The sequence below is a fragment of the Dermacentor albipictus genome, chromosome 8, assembly GCF_038994185.2.
Source record: "Dermacentor albipictus isolate Rhodes 1998 colony chromosome 8, USDA_Dalb.pri_finalv2, whole genome shotgun sequence".
Taxonomy (NCBI): domain Eukaryota; kingdom Metazoa; phylum Arthropoda; class Arachnida; order Ixodida; family Ixodidae; genus Dermacentor; species Dermacentor albipictus.
Window position 1 is genome coordinate 72214680 of NC_091828.1, and position 12079 is coordinate 72226758.

General features: G+C 49.1%; 1 long non-coding RNA gene across 1 annotated transcript in view; it reads left to right on the forward strand.

Annotated features, from left to right (window-relative positions):
- LOC139048815 (uncharacterized) overlaps window positions 1-12079 on the forward strand; it is a 171001-nt gene that overhangs the window by 52954 nt on the left and 105968 nt on the right. Inside the window, exon 2 of the long non-coding RNA XR_011507966.1 lies at window positions 9490-9602. This is a non-coding gene — a long non-coding RNA (uncharacterized lncRNA). The remainder of the gene's footprint in view (window positions 1-9489; window positions 9603-12079) is intronic.

A 12079-nucleotide genomic window follows, 5' to 3' on the forward strand; every position in this document is an offset into this window, starting at 1 on the left:
TCATAACTGTAAAGACGCTCAGCAGCGTACTATCGCACACTGGGCCACCGCGATTTGTCAAGTTGGCCCACACCCAAATTTGAAGTTGGCCCACCACCAAATATAGATAGGTACGCCCGTAAATTTCAAGGTGGCCAAACCTCACAGTTCAGTTCTGCCAACCCCAAAGTTAAAGCTGGCCTGCCCGGAATTGAGTTGGGCCGACATCTGAATATAAGTTGACCGCCCCCAACTTTCAGTTGGGTGAATCTTCAGCCCTGAATATTAAGTTGAGCCACCGCTAAAGTTAGGTTGGTCCGCACGCAAATTTCAAGTTGGCCCACCCCTAAATTTGAGTTGGCACACTGCCAATTTCAAGTTGGCCCACCCCCAAATTGAAGTTTAGCCACCCCAAATTTCAGTACGCCCACCCCCAAATTTAAGCTTGACCACCCCCAGATATCAACTTGGCCCATCCCCAAAGTCAAGTATAGCCACCCTCAAATTTCGAATTGGCTCTAGCCAAATTTAGGTTTGCAAGCCCCCAAATTTTAAGTTGTGCCACTCTAAAACTTGGCACACCGCCAGATTTAAGTTGGCCCACCTCCAAATTTAAGTAGGGCCACCCTCATATTTAACTTGGTCGACTCTCAAATTTATCTTCTGTCACATATAAACCTGTAATCCATAACCATCTCTAAACAGCAGTGCGACGAGGTTTGCAATTCCATAGACGTCCAGATGCGTAACAGTAGAAAACGGAACTTGCTTAAGCTTAAGCAAGACTAAGTATAATCAGAGGCACGTCACTGGTAGAACTTTACATCAGGCCAAACGAATGACCTCCGAGGATGAGTTAATCCGTACGCTTGCTGCCAAATATCTCCCAGACCCGCCATGGTTGCTCAGTGACTATAGTGTTGGGTTGCTGAGCGCGAGATCGCGGGAGCGAATCCCGGCCACGGTGGCCGCATCTCGATGGGGGCGAAATGCGAAATCACCCGTGTACTAAGATTTAGGTGCATGTCAAAGAACCCCAGGTGGTCAAAATTTCCGGAGTCCTCCACTACGGCGTGTGTCGTAATCAGAAACTGGTTTTGCACGTAAAGTCTCACAATTTAATTTAAATATCTCCCAGTCAAGTCAGGTCACTCTCCCATGCATCCAGATTACCAGGGTGAGGCCAATTCCTACCTGGATCCGGAGTTTTGTGTTGAGGAGATTCGTACCGCTCTACATGTACTCAGCGGTAGATCCGCACCGGGGCCCGATGGCATCTCCAACAAGGCGTTGCGAAATCTGGATGATAAATGAATCGCACACCTCACAGAGGAAATAAGGAAATTTGTAAGAATGGAACCGTCCCATTGCCTTGGAAGACTGGTTTCACAGTTCTCATTCCCAAACATTGCAAAACACCTAACGTTGACAACTTGAGGCCCACCTCACTTATATCCTGTGTGGGTAAGGTAGCGGAGCATGCGGTCCTCCATCGAATTTCGCAGTTTTTGCAAAATAATGACATTTACCCCAATAGTATGAGAAAATTCAGATGAAACTGTATAAGGATAAAATCTCAGACAATGACTCTAGCGACACTCGAGCCGTTTTGCAACTTGATCTTGAGAAGGCCTTCGATAGCGTTCTATATTCGCATACACTTGCCTCGATATCTCGGCTGAATCTGGTTGAGAGATTTTACAACTATGTTAGATCGTTCCTCTCGCGCAAGAAGACTACCCTTCGGGTGGCCGATCTCGAATGGCAACTGCTGGAACTTGGCCAGAGGGGCACGCCACAAGGGGCGCTCATTTCCCCCTCTTTGTTCAATGTAACCATGGTCGGCTTTAGCCGAAGGCCTCTCGAGATTGAAGGCATCAAATACACCTTGCATGATGATGATATTGTTACGGTGAAGTGAAGGAAGACGTTGAGTTGGACTAGAGAAAGACGAAGTCTGGCGGTTGCCTGAACGCCATATCCATCATTTGTAAATATAAGTTATTTTACACTCGTGGGCCTGCTTTCTTCCCGCAACATTTTGGTGGAAGGTGCGGGGTACCACCACGGAACTTCGCAGCGGACGTCATCTACCTGCTGCCACAATGGCAAATCAACCGACACAAGCGACAACGCCTCGGCAGCCCGTGCCCACGGTCATCCTCACTCACCCACGGGACCCGGGAACATTTTGTGGCACGGACAACGTCGACGTCGAGGACTGGCTTACGATGTACGAGCGAGTGTGCGACAACAACAGGTGGGATCCTACAATGATGCTTGCAAACGTAATATTTTATCTGAAGGGAACTGCGAAGCAATGGTATGACACACATGAAGCTGACCTAACGAGCTGGGATGTTTGCAAAGAAAAAATGCGAGACCTGTTCGGCAGACCTGTCGGTCGTCAGCTGGCAGCTAAAAAAGAACTTGCGTGCCGCGCTCAGACGTCCACAGAATCCTATGTCGTGTACATACAGGATGTGCTGGCCCTCTGTCGCAAGGCTGATGACAACATGACCGAGGCAGACAAGATTGGCCATATATTGAAAGGTATTGCAGACGATGCCTTCAATCTCTTGATGTGTAAGGATTGTGCCACTGTGGATGCAATTATTAAGGAGTGCCGGCGCTTCGAACAAGCGAAGGGCCGCCGCGTCACTCAAACTTTCGACCGGTTGCCCAATACCGCCGCGACATCTTCTTGCGAAGACCCGCCGCGGTTCGTTCAGCCCGCAGGACCGGAAGAAATAACGCGCATCGTTCGCCGTGAGCTTGAGGCCATGGCCCCGGCTCCCGTTCGTTCAGACTGTCGGGAAAGCGTACCCGCTATCTCCCTTATACAAGCAGTCGTTCGGGAGGAAATAGCAAGTTTGGGCATTCCATCTCTCTGCTCAGTCCGCCATACCAACACCTACCAAATTTCTCCGACCGCTCGCTCCCGGACGCAAAGCTTTCCACCACTCCGTCGCAACCCGGCTGAATGGCGCACAGCGGATGATAAACCCATCTGTTTTAATTGTTCCGGTATTGGACACATCGCCCGTCATTGCCGCAACCACTGGTCGTCGCCTCCTCGGTGGTCGTCTCCGAGTCACTACAGCCAAGTACCCGACAATCGCACTTTCTCGCCCTATACGCCGACTAGGAACATCAACGCCGACAGTGCTCCACCAAGATCCAGCCGATCCCCGTCTCCGCAAGGTCGTAGGTCCCGTTCGCCTCTCGTTCACCGCTCTTCGTCCCCTTCTGCAACCGGTCGCTTCGCTTCGGGAAACTAGGCGGTGCAGCTCCCGGAGGTGAAGCTGCAACTCCGACCCGGCCCACAAATCCTCTATTGACCCTGCCTACATGTGGAAACCTGCTGGACATTGAAGTCGATGGCGTTCCTGTTAGATCTCTCGTTGATACAGGAGCGCAGCTTTCAGTTATGAGCGCTGCTCTCCGCCGCCGGCTCAAAAAGGTTCTGACCCCCGCCGTACCGTGCACCGTGCGAGTCGCCGATGGGAGTACGTCACCTGTCCTTGGAATGTGCACAGCACGTGTGACCATTGGGGGCCATTATACCGTTGTTCTATTTATCGTCCTTGAACACTGCCCACACGACCTAATTCTCGGCCTCGACTTCCTTTCGAAACACTCTGCCCAAATTGACTGCTCCGCAGGTGTTGTACAGTTGGACCTGCCGCTTCCTGCCGACGCAACCACTTGTGCTCCACACCGCTTATGTGCTGCTGAATTTGCAAGGCTGTCTCCACAGGCTGCTACAAATGTCCTGCTGACGCCCTGTCCTCCCGTACCTGATGGCGAGTACGTCCTGTCGCCGCTTACTGACGTGGTTTTGTCGCGTAATATTGCCCTACCGAGCACCTTAATTCGGATCCGCGAAAACTGCGCTCGCGTGCCCATCCTCAATTTTGGGTTCTCGTCACATGTTTTGCCACACGGTATCGCCATAGCGCATATCACTCCTTTGGAAGAATTTCAGATTTCTTTTTTGACCTCTGAATCCTTCCTCAGTACGAACGGACCTTTGTCATCCACTCCTTCGTACTCGACGCCTGCGGACGATGTTTCTAAGATGATCGCCCCCGACCTTCCTTCCGAGCAAACAGCAGCGCTTCGTCACCTCCTGTCATCTTATCGGGACATCTTTGATTTGGACGACCGTCCACTTGGCCAGACATCTGTTGTCACGCATCGCATCAACACCGGTGACGCCAGCCCCATTCATAGGCGGCCATATCGTGTCTCGGCAACAGAAAGGGCCATCATACAGAAAGAAGTAGACAGGATGATGGACAAGGACATCATTGAACCCTCCAGTAGCCCGTGGGCATCACCGGTTGTCTTAGTAAAGAAAAAAGATAACTCGTGGCGCTTCTGCGTTGACTACCGTCACCTCAACCGGATAACAAAGAAGGATGTTTATCCCTTGCCTCGCATTGATGACGCTCTTGACTGCCTTCACGGATCCCAATACTTTTCATCAATTGACCTCCGCTCCGGCTATTGGCAGATTAGCGTCGATGAGATGGACCGCGAGAAAACCGCCTTTGTCACACCGGACGGTCTGTACCAATTTAAAGTCATGCCCTTTGGATTATGCAATGCGCCAGCTACATTCGAGCGCATGATGGACTCTCTCTTGCGCGGCTTGAAGTGGTCTACATGCCTGTGTTACCTCGACGATGTGATTGTGTTTTCGCCGAACTTTGAGAGCCACCTGCGGCGCCTCACAACCATACTCTCCGTGTTTCGCAGGGCTGGCCTTCAGCTAAACTCCTCCAAGTGCCATTTCGGTCGCCGTGAAATTAACATGCTTGGTCATCTCGTCAACGCCGCCGGAATCCAACCTGATCCACAGAAAGTTCACGCCGTGCGAAATTTTCCTGTACCTTGTTCAACGAACGATGTCCGTAGTTTTCTGGGCTTATGCTCTTATTTTCGGCGATTTGTGAAAAATTTTGCGGACATCGCTCACCCTCTCACTGACCTTCTTAAGAAAGACGCCTCTTTCTCTTGGGGACCGCTACAGGAGAAAGCCTTCTCTACCCTGATTGAGCGGCTTACCACTTCCCCGATTCTCTCCCACTTTGATCCTTCTGCGCCCACTGAAGTACGAACTGACGCGAGTGGTCATGGCATCGGCGCTGTCCTCGCTCAGCGTCAACAGGGCCAAGACCGTGTCATCGCTTACGCTAGCCGCCGCCTTTCCACGCCCGAGCGAAATTACTCCATTACTGAGAGAGAATGTCTCGCGCTCGTATGGGCGGTCGCGAAATTTCGCCCGTACCTTTTCGGTCGGAGCTTCTGCGTTGTCACCGACCATCACGCCCTCTGCTGGCTCTCCTCTTTGAAGGACCCAACTGGACGACTTGCACGTTGGGCATTGCGCCTACAAGAATATACATTTTCTATTATATATAAGTCAGGACGCCTGCATAAAGACGCTGACTGCCTGTCCCGCAATCCCGTGGATCAACCGGACGATACCGATGCAGACTCGGACATGAGTATTCTGTCCCTCTCCGGCTTCCTCCACATTGGCGACGAGCAGCGCAAGGATCCTGTTCTTCGAACACTTATGGACCGCCTAAGCTCCTCGCCCAATGACCCGTCCCTTCGGATGTTCACGTTGCGCGATGGAACTTTATACCGTCGTAGCGTTCGTCCTGACGGCCCGGAGCTCCTCCTAGTCGTCCCCAAGCACCTTCGACTCACCGTGCTCCAGCAACTTCATGACGCTCCTACTGCTGGACATCTGGGCGTCACTCGTACTTACGACCACCTGCGGCGCCGCTTCTTCTGGCCTGGCATTTATCGCTCTGTGCGCCGTTATGTCGCTTCTTGCGACCTGTGTCAGCGCCGGAAGACGCCTGCTATGCCTCCCGCTGGTTTGCTTCAACCCATTGATATACCTACAGAGCCCTTCTTCCGTGTGGGCCTCGACCTCCTTGGTCCGTTTCCAATTTCCATCAAAGGAAACAAATGGATTGCTGTAGCAACCGATTATGCCACTAGATATGCCATCGCACGAGCCCTGCCAACCAGCTGCGCTACAGATGTCGCCGACTTCTTACTAAAAGACGTCATCCTGCACCACGGCGCCCCTCGCCAGTTGCTGACGGATCGCGGCCGCTACTTTCTATCGAAGGTCGTTGATGATCTGCTCCGCTCCTGTTCTACAGAACATCGGATTGCTACCGCGTACCACCCTCAAACGAACGGCCTCACCGAGCGACTCAACCGCACACTCACTGAAATGCTCGCCATGTACGTCTCCAACGATCACCGCGACTGGGACGTCGCTTTACCATACGTCACTTTCGCATACAACTCGTCCCGTCACGACACTGCCGGATTTTCACCATTTTTCCTTTTGTACGGCCGCGACCCCACCTTGCCTTTTGACACGTTGCTACCTTCCGCAGTACAGTCACCCAGCACTGCTTACGCTCGCGAGGCTATTGACTTAGCCGCCCAGGCCCGAGATGTCGCCCGTCATCGCCTCACAGTCTCGCAAGCTTCTCAAAAGCGACGCTACGACCTTCGGCACCGAGACCACCATTTTTCACCTGGTTCCCTTGTCCTTCTCTGGACGCCTTCACGTCGTGTCGGCTTGTCGGAAAAATTACTGTCCCGTTTTTCTGGTCCGTACCAGATCTTACGCCAACTGTCCGACGTGACCTACGAGATCGCCCCACTCGGTCAGCCTTCCGTGCCTCCCAACTTAACCAGTGATGTTGTTCACGTCACCAGGCTCAAGCCCTATGTCCCCCCAATAAGTGAGGCTGTTTAACTTGCACCGGGACGGAGCTCCCCCACCGGGAGGGTGATGTTACGGTGAAGTGAAGGAAGACGTTGAGTTGGACTAGAGAAAGACGAAGTCTGGCGGTTGCCTGAACGCCATATCCATCATTTGTAAATATAAGTTATTTTACACTCGTGGGCCTGCTTTCTTCCCGCAACAATATCACTATATGGTGCACAGGAGGCAGTCATGGTCAGGTTGAGGGAGCCTTACAGGAGGCCATAGACACTATCGAATCTTATGTCGAACCCACTGGCCTAAGATGCTCCCCCCTGAAGTCGGAACTCGTACTGTATAGTCCCAAGAAACGTGGTCCGAGGCCCAAGGATTGGGCATTGTTAGAAGACAGAGACATCAACATATATACTAAAAACGGTTGGCGCATACCCAGAGTCGATTTAATCAGTCTCGGGCATGATCGCTTAATCAGGGAGTACAAATGGCAGGACGATAAGTAACCTAATTGATAAAACTGAAATTGCTGCTAGTTTAGTTCGGAGGGTATCTAATCGGCATCATAGTCTCACGGAGGATAACCTCATTCAACTAGTGCATGTATTCGTTCCCTGCCACTTTACATATGTGGTAGCCATACATTCAGGGGAAGGCGCAGAGTGGGACAAATTGAATGCAGAGCTTAGGACGATTATTTATTTGGTTCTCGGGTTTTTCCCGCACAGAGCGCTGAATGCAGCTTGGCATTCGCAATACTCTGGACGAGATTTCATAAGTCCTGGAGCGCGCACAGCTAACTCGCGTCACTACAACTAAAGCAGGGAGACCTTGCAGGAACCCGGAGATCATGATCCCTGATAGATTATCGGAGGAGCTCTCTGACGTTCGTCTGTCGATTTGTGAGAACATTACGGTTGCGAACATACCTAGGAACATGCATCCAGGTCATAATCGCGGTAGAAGGAGGGAAGGGCGGCTGACCTCCTTAGGTAAATGCACATTGATCAGCGACAGGTCAGCTTTGTCGATGCCGCCTCTTGTAAGGGACGTCGGGCGCTCACCATCGTCAATGTCTATCAGTGTTGCGGAGTTACCACTCCAGAATTGAAATCACTCTGGAATCATTCCACATTTTCGCGACCCCAGAATGGAATGGGAATGGAATTAAGCACATTTTGCCCGGAATATAATGGGAATAGAATTAGGTTTTGTTCGAAAATAAAGCGCTTTTTCGTCTACGTGCTGTTTTCTGTCAAAAACGCCCAATAATCAACTTGCCCCGTTCAAACATTAGTAAGCCCGAGCCTCGACTTTAACAATAAAGCACTTTTTTTAAAATGGATTGGCTGAGAACAAGCATGGTACATTTACAAGCAACGGGCATACTACAATTTTGATTTTATAGACTGAGTTGCTCCGAAATTTGTCTTGATTCACCACGTAACCGCGGTTCTATGGCGTTGGTATCCGTCGTGCGGAACTACGGTGGTGGCATACTCCCCCCCCCCCCCTTCTCGCCCCATTGACGCCTTCTGATTTTTTCTTTACCTCGTCGGTGCCTTCGCTCCGGCTGCCTGCTGTCTCCCCCCACTTCACTTCTTTGATTTTGCTTCTTTGATTTTGCTTCTCTCGCCCTCGGCGGCTCGAACGCATATTCGAAAAAGCGGTTCTCTAAGTTGCGATGCGTATTTACGCTGGCACGATGCTTGTGGTCACTGCAGCCTTTCGCATACCAGCTTGAGCGCCGTCTCGCCCTGTACTCCTCCCCCTCACAACCCTTTTACAATACTGTTTCCGCTTTCGGGACACATGGGCGCCTTTGCCCGAAGCTCTGTCAAACGAACGTTGGCTGATTCGCGCAGCCCAGAGTCGTACACAATGAGCTGTGCACCCTTTCCATCCATACAAAGAAAGAGAGAGAGAGAGAATAAACTATTGAAAGCATTGGTTCGGGAAGCTATCCGAAGCTGGAGAGCCCACGTAATTTCATCCATGGCGGCGCCTCCCTAAGCCCCGACGCGACGATTCGCGAAGAAAACTCGGCCACTTTGGTTCTGTTTCTAGGGAGCTCTGTCATTGCCTGGGGGGAGGCTCTGGTGGCGTCGCCACCGCGCTGGCGCCTGTTGGTGGCTAAAGAAGCCCAACGATTCATTTAGTAACTTGCGCATACTGTTAATGCTAGACAATGCTTGAAAGCATCCTCCTCGGGTTTCGGTGCTACCACCTCCGCCCTCCTTTCATGCCTTCTATTGCAAAAAAGCGCTTTCATAATGCACTGCCACACTGGCTCTGGCACCCAGCGGCTCACGCACGAAGTAATTTCGCCAACATGGCACATTGGAATTTTTTTTAAATTACCTACGAAGTAAACAAGCTGCATGCTACAAGCTTTCCTCCGAAACTATACATGCTGTAGTAAGAGTTTCACCTAATTTGAATCGGCACCTAGAAAGAGAGCAAGAACGTGAGTACACCCAACAAGGGAAAGGGCTGCCATGCCAGCGGAAGACAACTTTGGCCTTCACCACTGGCTGCAGTATTCAGCCGATGCGCTCACTGTGCTCTGTGCCTGTTCATTGAAAGGCTGCTCTTGACGACGTCATAATCAACAGGATTTGCATGACCTGGAGCCCTTTCGGGTTGTCGAGAGGGAGGTATTCGAACAATTCGCAATGGGTAGTTTTACAATATTATTAGCCGCCTTTTATATAATTGACGGCTTTGTATTTTTTCAAATTCAGGTCGCCGTCCCGGGCTGCAAGTTGCCATCGCTGGATAACCTCAGACAGATGTTTTTGCCCTGGAAAGTATCAGCACTGCACATCAAAATATGATCATCATTGGCGGGAGCAGAGTAAGTCTGTATCGTACTAAACGTATGAATCTCACGGTCTACGGAGGGCTTCTTGGCTGTCAAAGCAACATTCGTGGACAGCGACTTCACGACTCACACTTACCACATCAGTTTCACTCGCCTGACAGGTAGTGACACAGTTGCTCGGATGAATTCCGAGTATAACGCAGCGTTGTGGCAGCGCAAAATCGCTGATATGGTTAAGTATGTATTTTCGTGCAATTTCGCCTTCTTTAACTGTTTTCATGACGTTTTCCAAGTCATTCGCGTGGCGTATCGAATTAGAGCGTATGACATCGTCGCTGAAATTCTTTAGCTAATCAAACGCTCTTCGGATGAACATCCCTGCCTTGTACCTTTATTTTCTCTTCTAGTTCGCAAGCAGCTTTACAAACGTATCCTACAAAGAAATGTCTTGCTCTAATTAGAATCTAAAGGAAAGGATTAGCTCGGGCACTCAAGTTTAAATAAATGGGAAATCAACAATCGTCTTTGTCAGCTACTACTCAACCAAATTTGATCAGGTTTGTTGAACCTGAAAGAAAAACTTAAAATCTAGTGATTGCAAAAGGCGAATTTTTCATTAGGTTGTAAAATTTCGTAGAAAATTTTGTAAACCTGCGCAGTTTGAAAAAGAAGTCTCCACGCCTACAACTATGTACCTCAGCAACGAACAATGATCTCACAATTCTGTTAGCTGTACTTCATAGTCCATCTAAGTGGGCAAACGTTATGTATTATAAGCCCCTTTGAACTATACCACTGATTTCACAAAACAAATTTTGCAAAACCCTTAAAGAATGGCCGAAAATTCACATTACTTATGAATTCTGGCATAAAATTTCTTTGCTTTGGATGCTCTACCTGATGCAGTTTTCAAAAATGCCATATGTGCTTTAAATTTCTTAGTTACAAGTTTGTAAAGTTTCTGCTTGTATGTTGTTCAACCATGCCGATTTTCGGCAATTCTTCTAAAACACCAGATGCCTTAAATCAACTATTTTCTTTGCTGGTGTCACTAGAATTTAACAACTTTTTTTCTTAACTGCAACAAAGTTTTCTCAAATCGGGCAAACTGCCTTTTTATAAAATCATTCCTGCATTTTACTTCTGTTTGAATATGTGGCATTGAATTTGGGCCCAAGCCTCAAGCGTCCTCATAACAATGAATATATCACACGGCTTTTAGAGGAAGCGCATTAAACAGAACGTTTTTGTTTAGTCCTTTTCATCTGGTTAGGAAGAAAGCGCAGACCACGCATATTTCCTCCTCTCTGGCTTGTTACAGCAGGCGCCGCGCTGAAGAGTGCGCTGGAGTCGCGTTTTGCGGATAATTTTGGAAAAGGTTTAGGTCCTTCGTAAAGTTTACGTGATGTCTGTTCATGTAACTCCGTAAAAGAACCACTTTGTAGCCATTTGGCGCACCAGTAACTATAATAGGCGGGTATTTCTCTTGGCTGCTGAAACATGCGACATTTGTCATTAGTTGCCGTGTGTGTACGCGTTGTAGACTTTTCTCGCTGTATCGGTTTCTACTCGACTAGGAGCAGCGGCTTTTGTCAATTGCAGCGTCAATTAGAAAATCTACTCACTGTCTGTCTTATCATTGGGTTTGGAAAATAAAACATATGAGTGTTCGAGTACGGCCAGCCAAATGAAAAGCCGGAACGACAATAGCTATAAAATACTACGTTAGCAATCGACACTGTTTTCATGCATTTCAATTTTAGCAGACTTGAAATCACAACAATATGTCTACGTTACCCTGCTGTATAAGACCTATGGACTAGCTCGTCACAGTGATCAGTGCGGTTGGTAAAACAGCCTGATACATTCAAGCTTAATGTTTCGGCATTGCCTTTTTTTCTGCAAGGAAGCGGTGTCCAAAAGGTATTTAATCAAATAAATGCGATGACTATTTCTGAAGACGCAATTTCAGTAACACGGGTGAGTTCCTAGAAGAGAACGCAACAAACGAGACTGAAGAAAGACAAATCGGTTTCCACTCTATTGCGGCTTGTATAAATTCTGAATCACGTACACTTCTCTAGAGTAGCTATTCAGCCGATGCGCTCACTATTTCTTGTTGAAAAAAAAAAGTCTGGCTAGCGCCTCAACAAGAACACGCATGATAATGCCGCGTGCTTGGGCCATGCGCTATACGATAAAGAGATCTATAATCCAGCATCTAGCACTGCTTCAGACGATCTCACGCTCTACAGCCGGCCGCTCGGCGACGCAAGTGTGATTTAAGCCATTACTAATCAAAACTATTTCACTTGATGCGGAAACCGCGTCCAACAAATGAGGTGAACAATTTGAACGCTTAATTCAATTTGAATTTGAAAGTATACAGCAGAAGGTGTTCCGTACCAGAACGGTAGACACGCTGGTACCATCTTCGCGTATGCCTCTGAACTAGTTATTGCCGCTAAAACATAGCTTAGAATTACAGTGAGAATATTGCATTGAGAAGG